The sequence below is a fragment of the Idiotropiscis lumnitzeri genome, chromosome 8 (genome assembly GCF_059441095.1).
Source record: "Idiotropiscis lumnitzeri isolate Australia: NSW breed Sydney's pygmy pipehorse chromosome 8, RoL_Ilum_1.0, whole genome shotgun sequence".
NCBI classification, from domain to species: Eukaryota; Metazoa; Chordata; class Actinopteri; order Syngnathiformes; family Syngnathidae; genus Idiotropiscis; species Idiotropiscis lumnitzeri.
This window is the reverse complement of record NC_142398.1, coordinates 20570311-20589212: the sequence shown is the minus strand read 5'-3', so window position 1 is coordinate 20589212 and position 18902 is coordinate 20570311. Positions and strand designations below refer to the sequence as shown.

The 18902-nt window shown below is 39.5% G+C and overlaps 1 long non-coding RNA gene across 3 annotated transcripts in view; it reads left to right on the top strand.

Annotated features, from left to right (window-relative positions):
• LOC148332707 (uncharacterized) overlaps positions 1 to 17040 on the top strand; it is a 40726-nt gene extending 23686 nt beyond the window's left edge. The window contains exons 2-4 of one of the 3 annotated variants that reach the window (XR_015844729.1): positions 15103 to 15226; positions 16125 to 16268; positions 16397 to 17040. This is a non-coding gene — a long non-coding RNA (uncharacterized LOC148332707). Of the gene's footprint in view, positions 1 to 15102; positions 15227 to 16121 lie in introns of all 3 variants that reach the window. The other 2 variants (XR_015844728.1, XR_015844730.1) reach the window with 2 other exon arrangements.
• The last annotated feature ends 1862 nt before the right edge of the window (positions 17041 to 18902 follow it).

Below are 18902 nucleotides of genomic sequence, written 5' to 3'. Positions count from 1 at the left end.
TAGCGGAATGTCTTTTGCAACCACCGACTCTATTTCCATAAACTGTTGGGAAAAGTTCTTTTTATAGTGATGGTGGAGGGAATTTAACACACTGACGCTTTGGAGTTATGTGTTCTCATCAAGAGCTGACGTTGAAAATGACACTATGCTGCCATTAACGAGTTATCTAATGAGGTCCAGTTCATTTGTGAATGCGAAGTGTGAAAAAGTGAAACGTGTGACAAACTACAGCGTTTAAAAAAAAGAAATAAATTGGCTATACGTCAGTGGATAAACCGTATCGCTACAGCAGTGCCTTCTTTTTGAGTCCTCGTTGCATGGATGCCGAAATAGCAAGATTAGAGCACCAATCACTTTGCAAAACATGAAATAACACTATACATGGACGACTCCCATCGGAATCCCCCCCCCCCTCTTTGCGGGTGCTAACAAAATATTGACACAGAAGGGAAAAGCCTGATACATTTTCTCACATACGTCACACACTTTGTCCTTCTGAATGATTGATATTTTGAGAAGGACGTTTGAGCACAACGTTGCACTCGCCTCGGGTCGATTTTTATTTTAACGTATTTCGTCGGGGTGCCTTGGCAGCAAAACAGTGTATTTGTGTTACAAAAATGTAATACAAAACAGGGCCAGTGGCGGAGCTAGATGGGGCGGGGCACAGCACAATAATATTGTTGCTGGTTTTATTTCATGATTGTCAAAATTGTCATTGTGCAGCGATAAATGAAACCTCGGGCGGAAATGACTCCTCGTTGAAAAGTCTTGTGAAACATGTGGCTTGCTTTTAAAGCTTTGCTTGTGTGCTTTCCTCCCCGAATTTTGAGCATGGTGTCAAACTCAAGGCCCGGGGGCCAGATTTGGCCCACGACTTCATTTTATGCGGCCCCGCGAATGGCAAATCCCGTGCGTCAACTTCCTGTTTCAAGCACATTGTCTTCACTTTTAACAACATTGACAAATGAGATATCGACATTTATTATTTTATTTCTTATGAAAATTGTTGAACAAGCAATAACACAATTGAACGACATCAAGCAATCACACAACTACGTGATATGTGAGGTAGGAGCCTTCAATTTCCCTTTACGACCTTATGACCGCAAATATATCGACGCGTTTCAATGTAGTGTCCAAAAATGTTTTTTTTTCGTTCTCCCTGCTTCAAGCACTTCATTTTGTTCTTGGAGAACAACTCTTTCTTGCGGGACTGCATGTATAAGCTGCCACAACGTGTTTTATCTACAAAGGAATAATGCGAAATGCTTGGGGAATTAACCTGGCAAGGATGCTGAATTTGCAAGAATACCGGCTGTGTAATATAAATACATTTGCCGCGTTTCACACTGAAGATTGTTCCGGGTCAAAATATGAACTGAAGATTCTCACAGATGGAAATGATGTTTTCTTCTTTTTACATCAATTTCAGGAAGCGACACGGACTCCTTCTTAAAATAACACCGTCCAGATCTGTCGTTCAACTTTTTTGTTGATCTCATTGGCTGCAGTAAGTGGGTAGGACGAATATTTTATTTGAATTGATCCAAATGTATTCTCATCATGATACGCAATGGTTGGTTCCATAAACAATCTGGCGTATATTTTGTTGCCCGCAACACAGAGAAACAGACCACCCACGTGCCGACATGCAAGAAGAGATGTCAGCCTGATAGGGGGCACAAATGGTGGGAAAAAAAAGGGCACCTTGAAAGGATTCTGGAGAAGAGGCAGACTAAAACCTCGCTAACAAATAGTTGCACATTATTTTTGCGCGCAGTCGGACTTGAACTGTGATCTCCTCGATTCCAAAAGCCAAGTCCTTCCAGATTCAGATGCTGACAATTTGAAAGTTTTTTTTTTTTTTAAAAAGGTCCAGATCAACAGCCGAGGAGATTAAAGACGGGCATACACGATGCAAATGAAGCCAGTTTCAAGCCCGGAATGATGAATTCACGCCCACTCCTCGGTTTACGACCTGTCTGTATGGAATCTCGGGGAACTGACATTATTTGTTGATAGTCAAGATAGTTCAAGCTAGGCAGTCATTTCACATCTACCGAATGTTCACAGGCTTGAGAACGGGCTGCATCGGAAGCCACCCCATTTCCGGCCTGAACAAATGATGATCTTCCGGTGATTGCTGCTCAATTTACCCAATTTTTCTTTAACTGACAAAAGTCGAATTCCTCCGCGTCATCTTCAAAGAAGGACAAAGGATTTAAGCAGAGCTGGGCACTTGACCCTTTTTGGACGGTCAGTCCCCCGCATTCTGCCCGCGACCTCACTACCGTTCTGGCCTCGATCCATCGGCTTTATTCATAAAAATTGTCGGCTCCCAGACTAAAATCAACCTCCGGACTTTGTTAAGCGAACTCTTATTTAGAATTTGTCACCACCCGCCCCAAAAATGGATGTCCGGCTGTGCCGGAGGGCCGGTCACCCACGTCCAAGTCGTGCTCTGCTCAAAAAGATGAGTGGATGAATCAAATAACAAACCGTCTAATTTAAATTTCACTCATTAAAATAGCAGACATATTAACACATGAAAAGTGCAGTGATTTTTTTTTTTGCAATATTAAGGAATAAGTGCATCATTTCCCCGTTTCCTCGTAGGCATGCGGTGGCACACAGAGGCACTGTTCCATTTCCTTTGACTTCCTGGTGCATCGGCCACCTGAGGCGTACTCATAAAAGCAAAGATCTAAGAGTTTAATTCACATGATTTCATTAAAGATGTGTGATTGCATTAAGGCTTCCTTATGCAGCCACTGGGGTGTGTGAGGGTGTGTGTGTGTGTGTGTGTGTGGGTGTGCTCGTGCGCTGTTTGATTTGATTCAGGGGATTTCCGAGCTTATTTCGTCACTTAATTAACCAGAGAGTACTGTATGCTGTTAAGGCTTTTCTTTTTCTGTTTTGTTTATCGAGTGGCCACAAAGGTACAAAAATCATCCGAATATCTTTGGTCCACTGTATTTATTAATTTCATTTTAACAGCAATCAAAATAGGACCACATTTTCCTTAAGTATCAAAATATGTTGACTAATTTTGAACAATAGGACAACAACCAACACAGTCGTGCTGTGGCTATTTCTCAAGGCCAACTCTCCAAAAAAAAAATAAATAAATACATAAATAAATAAATAAATATATGGTACTTGGAAAGATTCTTTCTAATGGAATCAAGCTTGTCCATTACCCCTTCCTTGTTCTAATTCCAGTCAATTAAGTCCAGAGACAGGTACAAACATCAGAGCCCTTCATCAACAATTTCTTTCAGCTGATTATGAAGCACATTTCATCTCCACACACCCCCCCCCACACACACACACACACAACATCCCCCAGAGGGCTAATTGAGTCTTGGATGATTCCACCGTTGTTTATTTAGCCTTGATTACACCTGGGAGAAAAGGCTTCAATTAAAAATCAAAGCTGTAATGATCTCGTCTTAAATGCCAGACATGTTCAGCAACGGCCTCCCTCAAAAAGGTCACCGGTGCTCGCAAACGCACGTTTGGATTTTATTAGATTTTTTTTTTTGGTTCTCCTTTCCTTCAGATTTACTGCTGAGGCATCGAGAGAGAGAAAGAGAGCGAGAGAGAGAGAGAACGGGAGCGAGTGGCCTCCATAAGCGCTAAACATCATAAATACTTAATCACACAAAGTTTCTTCTTTGAGCCATCAGGGAGGAAGACAACAAAGTTAGTCATTTAAAGGTGCTAAAACGAGATGTTTATTCTATGTTTACATCACATGCCGCCCCTGGGCTACAGCCATGGAAAAGCCTGATTATCACGCTGACAACAACAGCAAGGAGGGGCTGTGGAGTGTGTGTGTGCACTGGTTTTCATGTGGTTGTGGGGACAAAAATGTGTTTACACAGTCACATCATGGGGACCAGTTGCGGTATGGGGACAAAAAACCTGGTCCCCATGAGGAAAACTACTAAAAAACACCTCAAGTGTGTGTGTGTGTGTGTGTGAATTTGGTGGAGAGACAATTCATGTTTTAAACTTTTGCTCATTTGTTTACCTGTACGAATTGTAATGAAGCCGAACCGTGAGATGACAAATCACGACGACTGATTGCTAAATCAGGTCCGCGCTTTTAAATGGCTCCTCACTTTGATTGCTTCGCCGTTAGCTTTCCGCCGTTTGGCTTCCGAAAAAGGAATTACCCATTTTCCATCCGCGACTTTAAGGTGTCAAGGACGGAAGATGGGCTCGACAATGTATTTATCCTCTTTGAAACTTTTGATTCGGATGCCAGAGTCTCATATAATGGTGTGAGTGAGTGTTGTCGGGAGCACCCGTGGCAACTTGGAATGTGATTAGGCTAGCTTTTCATCTCCAGTTTCTTCAGGTTGCATCAGTGCGACTTGTCACCGACATATCCTCCCTTGCTGAAAACCCAGGGGGTCCAAACCAACATTTCTCTCCTTTCAAATCATTTCCTTTGTTTTACAATAACGTCATTGTCAGCACGACGGCATGCACACACTCAAGTGTCAATGTTGCTAATGTTGACATCCGACAGAGCCGCAACGACAAGTTGCTTTGCTTCCTCTGTGTCAGAGATCGCCGCGAAAAAAAATGATGTTCCTCTTCTAATTGTCATCAGGAGAGTATCAAACATTTCTTGCGGCATGATTCATCCTCCCGTTCACCTTCCCGTGAAACAGAAAAGTCTCTTACTGTCCGTTAGCACTCCGGCAGCAATTTAAAAGTAATATTGATCGCTAACATACTAACGTACTGCCTAGCGTGGCGTCATCAACCACTGGACGTCTTCGGCTCAGAGGCGGACGGATTTGCATTTTGAGCTCACAGCCAATCAGAATGATCACTATTTTACATTCTGCAATTGATGGCACAGAATTCATTGAAATCATATCTAAAAAGCACAATGACTCTTATTTCTTCACAATTTATTTGCTGCTTTTTACTTAGGTTTGTTCCTGCCTGTACCATATTTTCCAGACTATAAGGCGCACCCGCATATAAGCCACAGCAACTCGCTTTTTTGGGGGGAAAAACAAAAACAAACAAACAAACAATAAATAAATAAATAAATAAATAATACATAAAATAAATAATACATAAAATAAATAAATAGGTAAATAAAAGAATAAATAAAATAAAAAAACAAAAAAAAAAAACCCAAATACAAGCCGCAGCGGGCTATTAGCCGCCATTTGAAAAAAATTAGTTGTCACCCTTGTTAAACAAAATATATATATATTTTTTTACTCTCATTTGTAGACCAAACAGCAACTTTTTCTCTTCAATTCAACCTTTCACCGTTTTTACATATCCTCAACCCGTCTTGCTCCAAAGAACCCACACTAAATAAAGATGATGTGATATTTTCTCCCCGAGTTCGTCTTAATAATAATAATAATGCCTTTATTAGTCCCACAATGGGGAAATTCGAGATTCGAACCCAGGCCTCCTGGGGAGACTGGGTCCTGAACGCGGCGCCTTAGACCACTCGGCCATCCTGGCTTATGATGTAGTGCCATGTTTAGCTTGTCGGAGAAGTTTGTTTTCAAGTGGAACTCTGCGGCTGGCTCGATGAATAATGGCTTTTGTGAAATCATTTTCAAGGTTAGCGTTCACTGAAATGTACACGATTTCCTCATCGGGAGTGTTGCGAATGCACACATCTCTTGTAAATGAGGAGCTTTGGATTTTTTTTTTTTTATATTCCAACACTGTCTGCGTCTGATTTTGTCTGTTGCTCTCCGCAGCTGACTGATTCTTTGTCAGACTATCAGTCCTCTCAACTCACGTATTGTGTAACAAGAAAAGACGTTATTTGTTCCACCAAAAGAGATCCAAAGCGATTGCGCAACACTCATTATTGCTTCCTGCGCACAGGTATAATTTTTTTTTTTTTAATTCGCCTCTTGTTTATTTGACTGTGTCACAATAAATTCCGCAATTTTTTTCAAGTACTATTTTTTTAAGCTTGTAAGTGGTCTTTACTTGAATCATATCTTATAATCAGTAATTTGATTTCAAAGATTGTTCTAATAGCTTTCTTTGATCCTTGATTTCGATCGAAACGGGGTCCTCTTTTCAGGCATTTTCCTTAGAAACAATTCTCAACCCTCAGTCGTAAGTTGAGCAGGATGTTTTATTCTGAGATGATGTGCTTTAAGATGCACAGCGAATATAGTATAGTATATGATTTTGGCTTTGCAAGATAGGCAAGTTATTTTTGAAGTAAATAAAACGGAGTTAACCGAGTTAAAATATTGAACTGCGTTAAAAAAAATTCTAATTAATCTTGCGTTAACGCTTTAATTTTGACAACCCTAATATATATATATATATATATATATATATATATATATATATATATATATATATCTATATATATATATATATATATATATATATATATATATATATATATATATATATATATATATATATATATATAATTTTTTTATTGATATATCTTTATTATTTTTTTATATATATATATATGTATAAAATATAATATTTTATTAATATTATTATATATTAATATATATATATATATATATATATTTTTTTTAATTAATTAATTTATTTATTTAGTCTCTGTCTGTGCAACCAGATGTGCCACGCGCAGGTGCCAGTGCTCGTTGGGGACCACTGTCCTACAGTATTCGGTCTAAATAGTTTGTGAATCCACTGTATGTACTGCTGCATGTGTTTTGTGTGCTCACTTGGATCAAAGCGCACATTTCTCCCCAGTATGCTCAGATTTAAGGATAGAAAGGATTTGTATTGCCATCCAGTGCAAAGGTTTCATATGCATATGCAACAGCACATTTTCATGAAAAGTGCACGCGCACTTGAGCTCCTCAAGTGTTTCTGGTTGTTTAACTTTTCTTAGTAGTTTTGTATGGCAGCATGCATGAATGACTGTGGAAATACGTGTGCACGTGCGTGTGTGCGTGAGGCAGTGGGAATGAGCAGTCTGTCATGCCTGAGAGGGAGCCAAGCCTGTTTAAATTGCCTTCTGGCTTCCAAGGCTCTCATCTGCAAACTGGCACCTCGTCTTCTTCTGCACTCGCTCACTTCTCGGCGTCCTCTCTTTGCTAAGCATGTCCGCCTCTGTCTTTTCTCCTGTTTTGTATTGTGTGCCTCTCGTCTGCCCTCCCCCGGCTGCTTATTTATTTATTTCATTTTTACATCTCTTCTTACTATTATGCCTCCTATTGTCAGTATATGACATTTTTTTTTTTTTGCCAGCGATCACCTTTGAGTTTAAAGACAGTGACGCGTTTATCTCTGCAACGATAACCAATGTGTATTATAAATGTCTGAGCTCGGTTAAATCCTTCAATTTACGCGGTGTGTCAAGAGCTTATTTGTAAACTGAGCAAAACCACACTTGCTTGTTGTCAACATTATGTACCTTTTGTACAGATAAAAATACTTTTTCTCGATACATTCTCTGTGTTCTGGTGACACAGTGTTGCTTAACAACCAATAAAACACAAATTCAACATGGACTACCTTGAAACGTAGCTCCAGCTTGCCACAAGAGGTGTTCCTCAAATGCCATGTCACTTTGAAGGAACGCTGAACACGATCGATTGCGTCACTTTGGTCAAACTCGGACTGAGTTTGTCTTTTATGGACATGTCGCAAAGTCAAACTCGATCGGGTGACTTGTTCGTTAGCCGTTCATGCAAAAATTATATTTGTCAACGTGTGGCTCTGCAGTGTCTTGTTTCTCTTGTTCCTCAAAGTAAAACTTATTTCCATACACAAAATATAAATAATAAAAAAAAAAAAATAATAATAATAACACATAAAAAGGAAATAATGGCTAAACAACTTTTTTATGTGGTAAAAATGATCATAAATTGCATATATATTTTTCAAAATATTTAAAGGCAATGTATTTATATTTCAGGGACTGAATCTTTTTGTTGTTGTTATTTGTTTTAATTTATTCGAAACTTCAAAATGTCCAAAAAGGACGGACAAAGTGAATGTAAAATCTGCTCAATGTTTGAAATCCACTCTGGTATATATATATTTTTTCATTTCGTGAAATCAACTGATGGACAGTCTGACACTTGGTGGAGGGAACAAAAGATCTATTCATGACGCAAAAAACATTTTGCAATTACACTGAAAACCGACATGCATTTGCTAAAAGCAGCGAACATTTTCTGCTATTGTCCCACCTTGAACACAATTTGGAAGAAACTTTGGTGTTCAGAGCTTATTTTTGTCCATCGGTGTGTGTGTGTGTGTGTGTGTGTGTGTGTGTGTGTGTGTACATACACATCTCTTGATACACCACTAATAACTACCATTTTTTTTTCTCCTTCAATGTAATGGCCTCCATAAATCACATCATATTCTCCTTAGTGATTCGCCGCCGGGCCCCCGACTCCATCTCTTGTAGCCTTGTGTCTCCCCCCCCCCCATTCCTGCCCTCGTTCAGGGTTTTTGATGAGGTCTGCTTGATCGAACCTGGTTGTTTGGAGGCCTTTTCGTTTATCAGCTCAAGCACTTTGACTCTATTTTGCTCCCTCCATTGATTATCACATTAGCAAGGCTTCATGTTAAGTCCCCATCCTCATCGTTTGCTTGCTCCAAGGTTACGGGCGATGGCACTAAACGAGGTGAAAAAGCCACATGTCAGATGGACGGATTAGTCTTGTTTGTAAAGCAGTCTGGACCAAACGGCCAAACAGTTCACTTTGGGATCATGTGGAGTGTGTGTGTGTGTGTGTGTGTGTGTCGGGGTAAGTGTGTGTCTAAGTCTAAAGGGCATTCATGTTCGTCCTTGGATACTCCGGCGTCACCAAGAATTTTGAGAGCTTTAAAAACCCCTCACGCTATTTCCGCCAAGGCTGTTTTTACACACTTTCTCTTCATCGCTCTTCATGAATTGTAGACATGTACGTTTTTTTTTTTAATCTGTGAATTTCTCGAAAACATCTTTTGTTACACACGCACAAACACGCGTGCGCTCAAACTCACACGATGCTGTTTACAACCGAATGCCGTTAACTCAGCCGACTGTATTTATGATAAACCTTATCTCCTGTGCAGCATTTCCAAGCACTAAAATACACAACATGAACACACACCGATAGCAGACAACGACATTTCACTTACCGGCACGCATAATGAGTGCCTTCTGCACTTCAAAGTCGAACCGCCTACTGTATATGTCTGGAGGAGGCATTCCTGCATGCTTGCATCATTAGAACAAGGATAAAGAAATATTTACTGAACCTGAACACGTGCTATCAAACACATCCAAAGTCTCCAGCAGGGAAGAGTCTACCTTAAGGGGAGGGAAAAAAACACAAAAGAGGAAAGACATAAGATGGAGCTAAAAAAAAAATCCCACAAAAAAAAGCAGTCATAAAAAAAAAAAATAATCCCACAAAAAGGAAGCAGTAATAAGTGTTCCAATTTTTGTATTCATACTACAATATTAATTTTCCAGCCAGACCTCTACGACAAAGTTGGACCAGGCACTGAATGCGAAATTCACATTGTTTGCAGACCAAGTTCCAAAAGAATAATACTCAACTCAACTCAGCTGTATTTGTAAAGCGCTTAAAGACAACTAGCGCTGCATAAATTGGAGCAAAAAGAAGCCATCCAACAGCAACCAATAAAAACAATTCATAATGTAGACAGTAAAAAACAGAAAATAAAAAAAAAATAAAGTCTCATGCTGAGTCAAAAGCGAAAGAATAAAAGTTAGATTTAAGGAAAGCTTTAAAGATGGGAAGCGAGGGGGGGAGGGGGGGCGGGGCTTACCTCATGTTTAGCGGGAGGGACCGGCAATGGAAGAGGATCGATCCCTTCGGTACGTTTAATAGCGTCTGGTCCGCAGACCTGAGGCACGTAAAGGTGGGGGAGCTCCGAGAGATAAAGCGAGACTATTTAAAGAGTTTAAAACAAATAATGGACTCTTAAAGAGAAGTCTAAAAATGTTCAGTCAGCCCGTCAAGGGACACTCGACTTTTTAAGCACCATTCAAGAGGTGATCAGCAGCATTTTGGACCAACTGGAGGTGCTTGTTGGAGGATTGGCTGACCATCCATCGACAAAATATATTAAACTGGAAATATTTTTTGGGGGGAAAATTGTATCTGTTCCAAACATGTCATTCAAATCCAAGTTGCTTTTAAATTCAGTCATTGCACTGAACTTCAAAACTCCTCAATTCCGTGAGGACCACCACCCCTGCCTATGCATAAATGGGCCAAAAAACATAAGATATCTAGACCAAAACACGTTTTATTCTCCACGACAGCGCTTGTAGTTGCAGTGCATAAAAAGACATGTTATATTTTTCTAATATTATTTAGCAACAGGTAAAAAATGTCTCAGTTCTCCATTTTTGGATACAAAATATTTAATCTAAATCAGGGGTGGGCCAACTTTTTTATTGGCGGGTCAAAATGCATTTGACCGAGGCGCCGGACCAGGAGCACATGGATCGAGTGTTTTGGTCACCTCACCTCATCGGAGGAAAAAAAATATATATTTAATATTAAATGAAAATATACAAAAGCATGACAACAAAATATCACAGTATTTAAAAAAATAAAACATGAACAAGGTTTATTGGTTGAATTTTTTTCAAGTTCATCGGGCCGGATTAAAACGTTTATCGGGCCGCATGTGGCCCCCGGGCCGTAGTTTGCCCACCCCTGATGTAAATGATCACATTACCTCATCATTTTTTATTTGTGTTCCCAATATATGAAGCCATAAATGAATCTGATCTCCCGACAACCAACCCACAAAATCCTTTTCTGTTCTGCGGTGTCACCCAAAAAACATCAAATTTATGAGCAGCAAACTGAGATCAGTTTGGCAGCGCTTCCCGTTGGGAGTTGCCTTGAGGCATCTGACATTCAAGCTTCAAACAAGGTACCTCGCACTCTCACACATTGGCACTCGCACACTTGTTCATCTCTCCTCACACCATTTCACCAGACTGGCCATCACTGGCTCCTCATCCAGCGAGTGTCTGTTTTTCAACATGTCTGCTATCCCTCTGGACCTTCGCTACACTCCAATTAGGTTTGTCACTCAACGACTGTGGATGGGATTGAGGGAAAAGGATTGGTGGGAGTTGCATAAAGAGTGCGAGCAGGAGAAGCAAATGGTATGTGTCTGGGCGATAGATGAGGAAAATGCAAGCAAAGGAGATGGCGAGAATAATATGAAGCTACAGGGCGGCGGGAAAAACGGCTGGATTTGCCCTGGAGGACTTCTGAATAATATGTCATTAAAGAAGATTCATAAACCCACAACCCTTCCTTCTACTCTTCTCACCTTTGCTGCCGAGTTTCCCTCCATTGTCTTATGCCGCTATTTGCACACGCGCAATTTTCCCGACGATGCCCAATATCAAACCTAATATGGTCCATTTGAAGAGGAACTTTACTCTCTGGCATGGTGGCTTGTAATAAAATTCTAAAAAAAAAAAGAAAAGAAAAACGATATCTAACCCTGTTGGTTGACGGCAGCTCAATAGACATTCATCGATGAACTTAAATTTTTTTTTTTTTTGGTTGTTGTATGGATGTTATCGTGATACTTTTGTTGGATGCAGGGGATCAATTTACTCACAGCAGAAGAAAATGTGAACAATTTCAGATCCAGGGAAAATTTGGACTAACCAGTAGTTAACAATGGGAATAATATCTATTGGCTTTCACTGTTCCCTAATTATTTGAATTACCGTATTTTCCGGACAATAAGGCACATCTGTATATAAGCCGTAGCCACTCTTTTGAAAAAAAAAAAATTGGGGAAACATTTTTTTTATTTTTATTTATTTTTTATTATTTATATATTTTATTTTATTATTTCGGGTATTTTCTGAACTATAAAGCGCCCCCGACCGGTGAAAGAAAAACCAGCAAAAAAGCCGCACCGTTGTATTAGCCGCATGGTTCAAAATCGAGGAAAAAAGTTGCGGCTTATTGTCTGGAAAATACGGTAGTCTTGAAGGTACTCACAATATCACACAACGTGTGATGGAGGCAAACGAATATTTCGTTCTGTTATGGGATGGCATCACAATTGTACAATGTTTTAGGTGTGAAATAATATGTTGTCAAAATGCTGTCGTGCTGGCAAATCATCCATTAAATGGGATCCCTTTATTTTCAGTCGAAGCATTCGGGATTAATTGTTTTAATGCGATTAAATATTTGTACTCAGTTGACTCAGTTTTATTTACTTAAAAAATAATTTGCATATTTTGTCAAATTCAAATACCGTACCATATTAGCTATACATCTTCAGCTCATCACATCAAAACAAAAGCGTGCTCAAGTCACCACTGGGCCTCGCAAACCAGCACTGCTGCACTGCGGCGCTTGTGGGCACAACTAAATGTATACAAATTGAGAATTGTTTCCAAGGAAAATGCCGTTGAGATCGTATTCGAGGATCAAAGAAAGCTATTAGAACAGCCTTTGACTTAAAATACACTGAAATATTTGGTGATTTGACATAAGATATAAATAAATACCTGTTAGAAGTGTCACAAAAAAATTGATTTATCTCAATTAATTATGGGATATTTTGCGATTAATTAGTTAATGTGGTTAACACATGCAGCTCACAGTTCCAGCGACCTGCGACGCGAAAATTCATTTTTTTTTTTTTTTGTAAACTGGCCTTCCCTAATGTCTTTCATTATCTTAATGCAATTGAATGCTGACTGATTTGTCCTATTTATTTTCCAGGAAAAGTTTTCGACCAACATTGATGATAAATCTTTATTCCGAGTGGACTTGAGGTTTGAGGCAGGTCTGGTCCAGCTTGTCACGTTAGTAAACGCGAGCTGACCATCTGTCGTCTGAAGGCATTCTGCTTTGTAAGCGTAATGTCCTTTCTTGAACGAGCGGGCGAGTGGCGAATTCAAAGCCCAGAAAAACCTACTTTAGCCGTTTGATGTTCCCAAGACCTGTTTGCGTGAAATCAATCACAGGCACCTTTTTTTTTTTTTTTTTTTCCTCATGCCAGACTTCAAAGTGCTGTCCTGTCCCATTGCTGTTGCCGAGGCCTCTCTCGGTTTTCATCTGAGGTACCGAGAGATTGCAGTCTCTCGGTTCTTCGACAAGATTCTGCTCTCTGATTACACCTCTCCTCGTCGATGGAATGTTAATGGAACGTAAAAATAACTGACCCTGAAACTGTGAAGGGTGGATCGTAGAAGGTGATTTGATTGAACCCCCCCCAAGAAAGGAATAAGAGCTTCTCCAAACACCAAAAGCAAACAAAAGCTCCCTTAAATGTGTCTGACGGCTGAGAAATACTCCAAATTAATTGAGAACTATAAAGAAGGTGAGTTCAGTTTTTAGAATGGCCTGCTGAGATTAAGCAACTGGTATAACTGAAAAAGCCGTGTGACAGCCGTGGCTATTCTGATGAAACTGTTTCTATGACGCCCGTTCAGATTGGTAAAAAGAATTTACCGCCACTTTGAATCCGATTAATTCGGATTCAGCCTTTTTAGGGGTTTATATGGAGCCTTTTCATTCCGTTTGGTCATTCGCATCCTTGAAAATCGGAATACATGGCTCCATATATAGTGTTTCACGTTGACAATCTTACAAACTAAACAGAGAAATTTGTATGAAATTTGGACTTTAACAATATACATGAAATAATAACATTTAGGACCAACGACCAAAAATTGATTGTTTGAAACGAGCGGCAAATTGATTTTATTTCTTGATTTTTTTTTTTTCTGGGACGACGTGGCCATTAATTATTTAATTATTTAATCTTTAATTTATCAAATTTTTATATTTAATTAAATTATTGTTGTATTGCTCTGGAGAGGGGAGCTCTCTAATCTCGTTGCACACTGAGTACAATGACAATAAAGGGCTTTCTGATTCTGATTCTGATCTTGCATGGCGGAATCATAATTCAAAGTCCTAAGAAGATGCAACCTTTGACCCATAACGATTTTAGTGTCATGATCTGTATTTGTGGTTTTTGGTTTCGTATTTAGTTTCAGGTTTTTTTTTTCATGTGTTTGGTGTGTCTCGTCATGTTCCTTGTGTCCACCTGTGTTTGTCTACTCAAGCCCCGCCCCCCCCCCCCCAGTCTCAACCAATCAGCTCCTTCCAAACCTTTGAGTCTTGTCCAGGTGCTCCTCGTTGACTCGTCAATTTGTTTGTATTTAGTTCCCTGTTTCCTTTCACTTTTTGTCATTGCGTTGTCCGAGTCGGATGTCCACGTCTGTTTTCTTCCTGCCTGTCTCACCAAGTCAAGTCAAGTTTAGTTAACTCAAGTCTTTTTTTTTTCGTTGCTCCCATTTGTTTTGCACTTTTTGATATTTAATTTTTTTTCAAGTTTGCCTTTTGTTTCTTCAATTAAAAACCCTTCAAAGTTACTCCTGCTTCACTTCTCTACACTTTGCGGTCCTCCTCTTCCTCAACAACCTGATAATTACTTTAACTGCAAGTCAGTATTTTCCCAACATTTTAACAAAATAAAATCCCACGAAACATAAATAACACTTGATGTTGTTTCAGGGGTTAAACATTAGCATGTGATTGCAATCGCTCGCTTGTGTGAGCTCCCCCCAAAGTGGCGGCTCTCTTTACAATGTGGGGCAGAACAAAACAGATGTTGTGGGAGCAGGAAATAATGGGGAGAAAAACAACAAGCGAGAACAACAATGGGTGGACAGCACGGGTTCACGGGGATCCGGTCCCACTGTTAATGTACAAATCTGGTTCATGAATTATTAACCGCAGCTCTCTTTTTCATAATCTTCATTGTAAAATCAAAGGGATGGAAATGTTGTTGTGTGTGCATGCCGTTATTTTACATCTTGGCTTTGTTACAGCTCCAGCTGTTGTGAAATATGCTATATAAATAAAGTTGTATTGTATTGTGTAAGTCTATTTGGAAGCAGTTTGGTGCCAGCTGAGAGGCATCCACGGAATAATGTGATCTCTTCCCTCGATGCAATTTCTTTCCTGAGCTGCAGTTTTGGAATCCACTTGCCCACTGGCATAATAAAATGGGATGTTAAAAAAAAAAGTTCTTTTTCTCTTCCGTTGTGTCTGACAGGCACAAAGACACAGACGGTCGCGCAGGCAAAGTTTGGCGAACAAAAGAGACATGAGGAGACCAGATGCAAGTGTCCAGCTGCTCGGCAAGACAGAGAGGCAAAAGGCACAGGGCCGACCAGCAAGTGAGAAAAACAACGGCACATTTTTCATGTTGGCTTAAATTAGTGATAAACAAGAATCACAAGTTACTTTGCCCCGAGAGTTAGCGAGTCTCCTTTGAGCGGATTTGCTCTGATAAAATTCTGTGAATTGATTTGTTTTATTTTGATTTACATCTCTCTCTCTCTATATATATATATATATATTTTATTTTTTTTGGCAAAGCCTAATTTCTGTATAAACCAAATGTTCCGCATTGCTCTTATGGAGCTCATTTTGCCAATTTAAATTGGCAGGGGGAATCAAGAGTCACTTATCTTATAGTCGATCGCAAAAAAAAAAAAAAAGAAATACATCAAAGACTATACAAAGGAGGACACCACACCAAAAAAAAAAAAAAAAATACATACTTATTGGGCTGCCACAGTCCAAGGCTCAAGATAAGCCGTTTTGCATTGTAGTTGTAGAGCCATGTCAGTTTTCATTGTTTTGTTCAACAGTTTTATTTTACAGGAGAATCTCTCTCTCTATCTCATATATATATATATATATATATATATATATATATATATATATATATATATATATATATATATATATATATATATATATATATATATATATATATATATATATATATATATAAACGCGCAATTATTTTTAATGCATTCATTTTTACTACTGCTTTTCCAGTTCTGTGGGGAGTTGGAATCTATCACAGAAGGTTAAATTGAAAGAAAGAGATGGGCTTTGCGTGTGCGTGTGGATGGTTTGTAAAAGGCTATACATAGTTTTCAGTAGGATCGAATTATAAGGAACCGGCTTCCACAATCAGCATTGTCATCATTATAATGCACATAAAGCGGTTGTTTTTCTTGCGCTCTTTTATGATCGAAATTCAACATCCGTTCCATCCAGCAGATGATTGTCATTCAAGAGCTGCAGGATGTTGACCATGACGAAGGATATCCAGCTTCAGCAAATCCAAGGATTCTTGGTCTGAATCAGCGAGAGACATTCTGAGGTCTCCAAAGGCAAACTTTTCATTTTTGCACTTAAACAGAGGTAAACATAGACCATGTTTCAAAACCCAGAATACAGACAGTACCAGATAAAAAAAAAAAAATGTCAGCTCTCTTTCTTTTTGACCCATCCATCCTTCAACCCGTTGACTTCCACTTATCCAAAGTCAGCGGGGAAGCCCAGATTTTCCTCTCTCCAGCGTATCCCAAGTTTTCCTCAGACATGTCCGGAACACCTCACCAAAAAAGCGTCCACGTGAGGTCCAAGATCCCCGAGCCACCTCATCAGGCTCCTCTCAATGCGGAGGAGCAGCGACTCGACTCTAAGCCTTTCTCAGATGTCCGAGCGTCTCACCTTATCTCTACGGGAGAGCCCGGACACCCTGCGGAAGAAAAGTCAATTGGGCCGCTTGTGTCCGAGATCTTATACTTTCATCACTGAACGTGTTCTCTTAAGGGTACCCCAAAATAGTGAAGATGGTGTCTTGGATTGTGCCAGCATCACAGCCTAACTCGAGTATCTCAAGACAGGCGGACAAACAATGTGAAATGCCCTTTTAATTTTGTTTGTGGGGATCTGAGAATAGCTTGATGGTGCTGATGCAATTAGTCGTAAGACTGCGTGTGTGTGTGTGTGTGGGGGGGTGTGTGTTTGAAATGATGCCCTTTTTTTGACATGCATGTTTTTTTTTTACTCTGTTGTCGAGCATGTTTTGAAAAGAGATTCTTTTCCAAGTTTGTTTGTGAAAACAAATCAGAAGAAAGAGGACCGAGGCTACTCGCCAATTTGAAAAAGCTTGACTGTCGAGCGGCGAATAAACATTTGAGGTTAATCCGACCTTAATTAAATTGTTTGATGGTTTGTTGAATAAATTAAAAGATTTGACACGTGTAAATGTGAAAAAACATTAAATGCAGTCTTTTAATTCCCTATGGGATCAAATCCATCGGGGTTAAGTTTAGATCATCAGAACAAAAAAATAAATAAAAATAAATATATATATATATATTTATATATATATATATTAGGGGTGTCACGACAAGGCACATAGAATAAAATAGGTAAAAGTTAACAGGCGTGATTTAAGAATGTTAAAATGTGACATTGGTGAAAAGAGATTTTAAAGCCCGTATCCAACTGCAAAGGTTTGCAATTGTAGCGGATGTTGATTTTCCGTCAGGGTTCCTTCAAGGTCATGTTAAAAATTCCTTGCGAAAAGAAAAACTGTCACAAGAATTGCACGCTGCAAAACATAAAACGCTTCACCTTACCCGATTAGCTCTATTTAAGATAAATTAATGTCACAAATTAAATCACGACCAGCCGAGTAAAAAGAAAAAAAAAAAGGATCTTTGACGTCTTTTGCCGTCAATGGCAGTCAATGAGTTGAGCAACCGATTTGTGGTCTTGTTTAAGTGAGCCACCCCTCACGCCATATAATACACGGCCAATCTCAAACCTGTCTTTTGTTACCATGACGACCAAGCGCAACAGTGGGCTGTTTTTCGCCGCCAAGTGTGCACGTTCCAGCTGGTGTTTGGCCGTCACCTCTTCTAAATCGCTTTGCAGGCCGCCTCTCATCATCCCGCCGCAGTCTGTGCAAAGAGGACAGCGACTTGCAGAAGCAGAGCTCAGAGTGACGGGAAAACACAGTCAGCACCCAAAAACAATAAAAGCATTGAAACTTTGGAGGGAGACGTTCATACACTGCCGGGACGGACGGAATACATGCAGTTTTATTTACTAAAAAAAAAAAAAATGTGAAATGGATCTTGCATGAATGAATAATGCAATGATTCCCAACCTGGATCACATAGCACCCTCGTGTGGGCAAGCGGTTAACACGTCTGACTTAAGAGTTCTGAGGTTCTTTTTTGTGTTTTTTTATATGTCCACATATAAACTTTGAGCGCGCCGACCAGCATCTTTATTAGACGTTGAAACATTTACATGTGAGCTTTGTACCCTTGTTCGCGTGTCGTCCTCAAGTCCGAAGTAATCAGGGGCGAACCGACATCGCTATATCAGTAGCATTAAAAATGAAATAAAAAAAAAAGATACTATCGATTATCAAGGTGGTTTCTGGGGAAAATATATCATCCTGAAAAAGGCCTGACCATTGTGGCTTGTTTGCAAATTATTGTCAGATATGTGAGTCTGAAATGAAATTTTGGCTTCCTACCGGGTCCCCAATAAATGACTTTGGAAAGTTACGTTCAATCAGAACACGTTTGCCTCGCGCACTCCCCTCACTTACGACACGCAATTACCGGGATTATATTGCGACTGCCAAATGTCTCCCCAATATACATAAACATATTCATGAATGCTGAGCAGTAACTCACTGTGTATAAAGGTGCCAAAGGTTATAAATGTATAGAGAATATAAATGTAACCGGATTTGAGAATATATAGTCGCTGCTTGTTATGATAAGCCACAGTGCAAGAATCCCTCTCGCTTGTAAAACATACAACACACATTCACACCAAGGTGGAAAGCAATGTGGCGAATTTGAGAGTTTGCACGCAATCATTGTCCAGCAGATGTTTTTCTTCCAATCGCACGTACACAAAAAATAAGATTGGTGATTCAGGATTAACGGCACAGTAGATGCTCATGTTTTTAATTTGCCGGAAGGCGTACAAACTTATAGCTATTAGAGCTAAATTGATTGG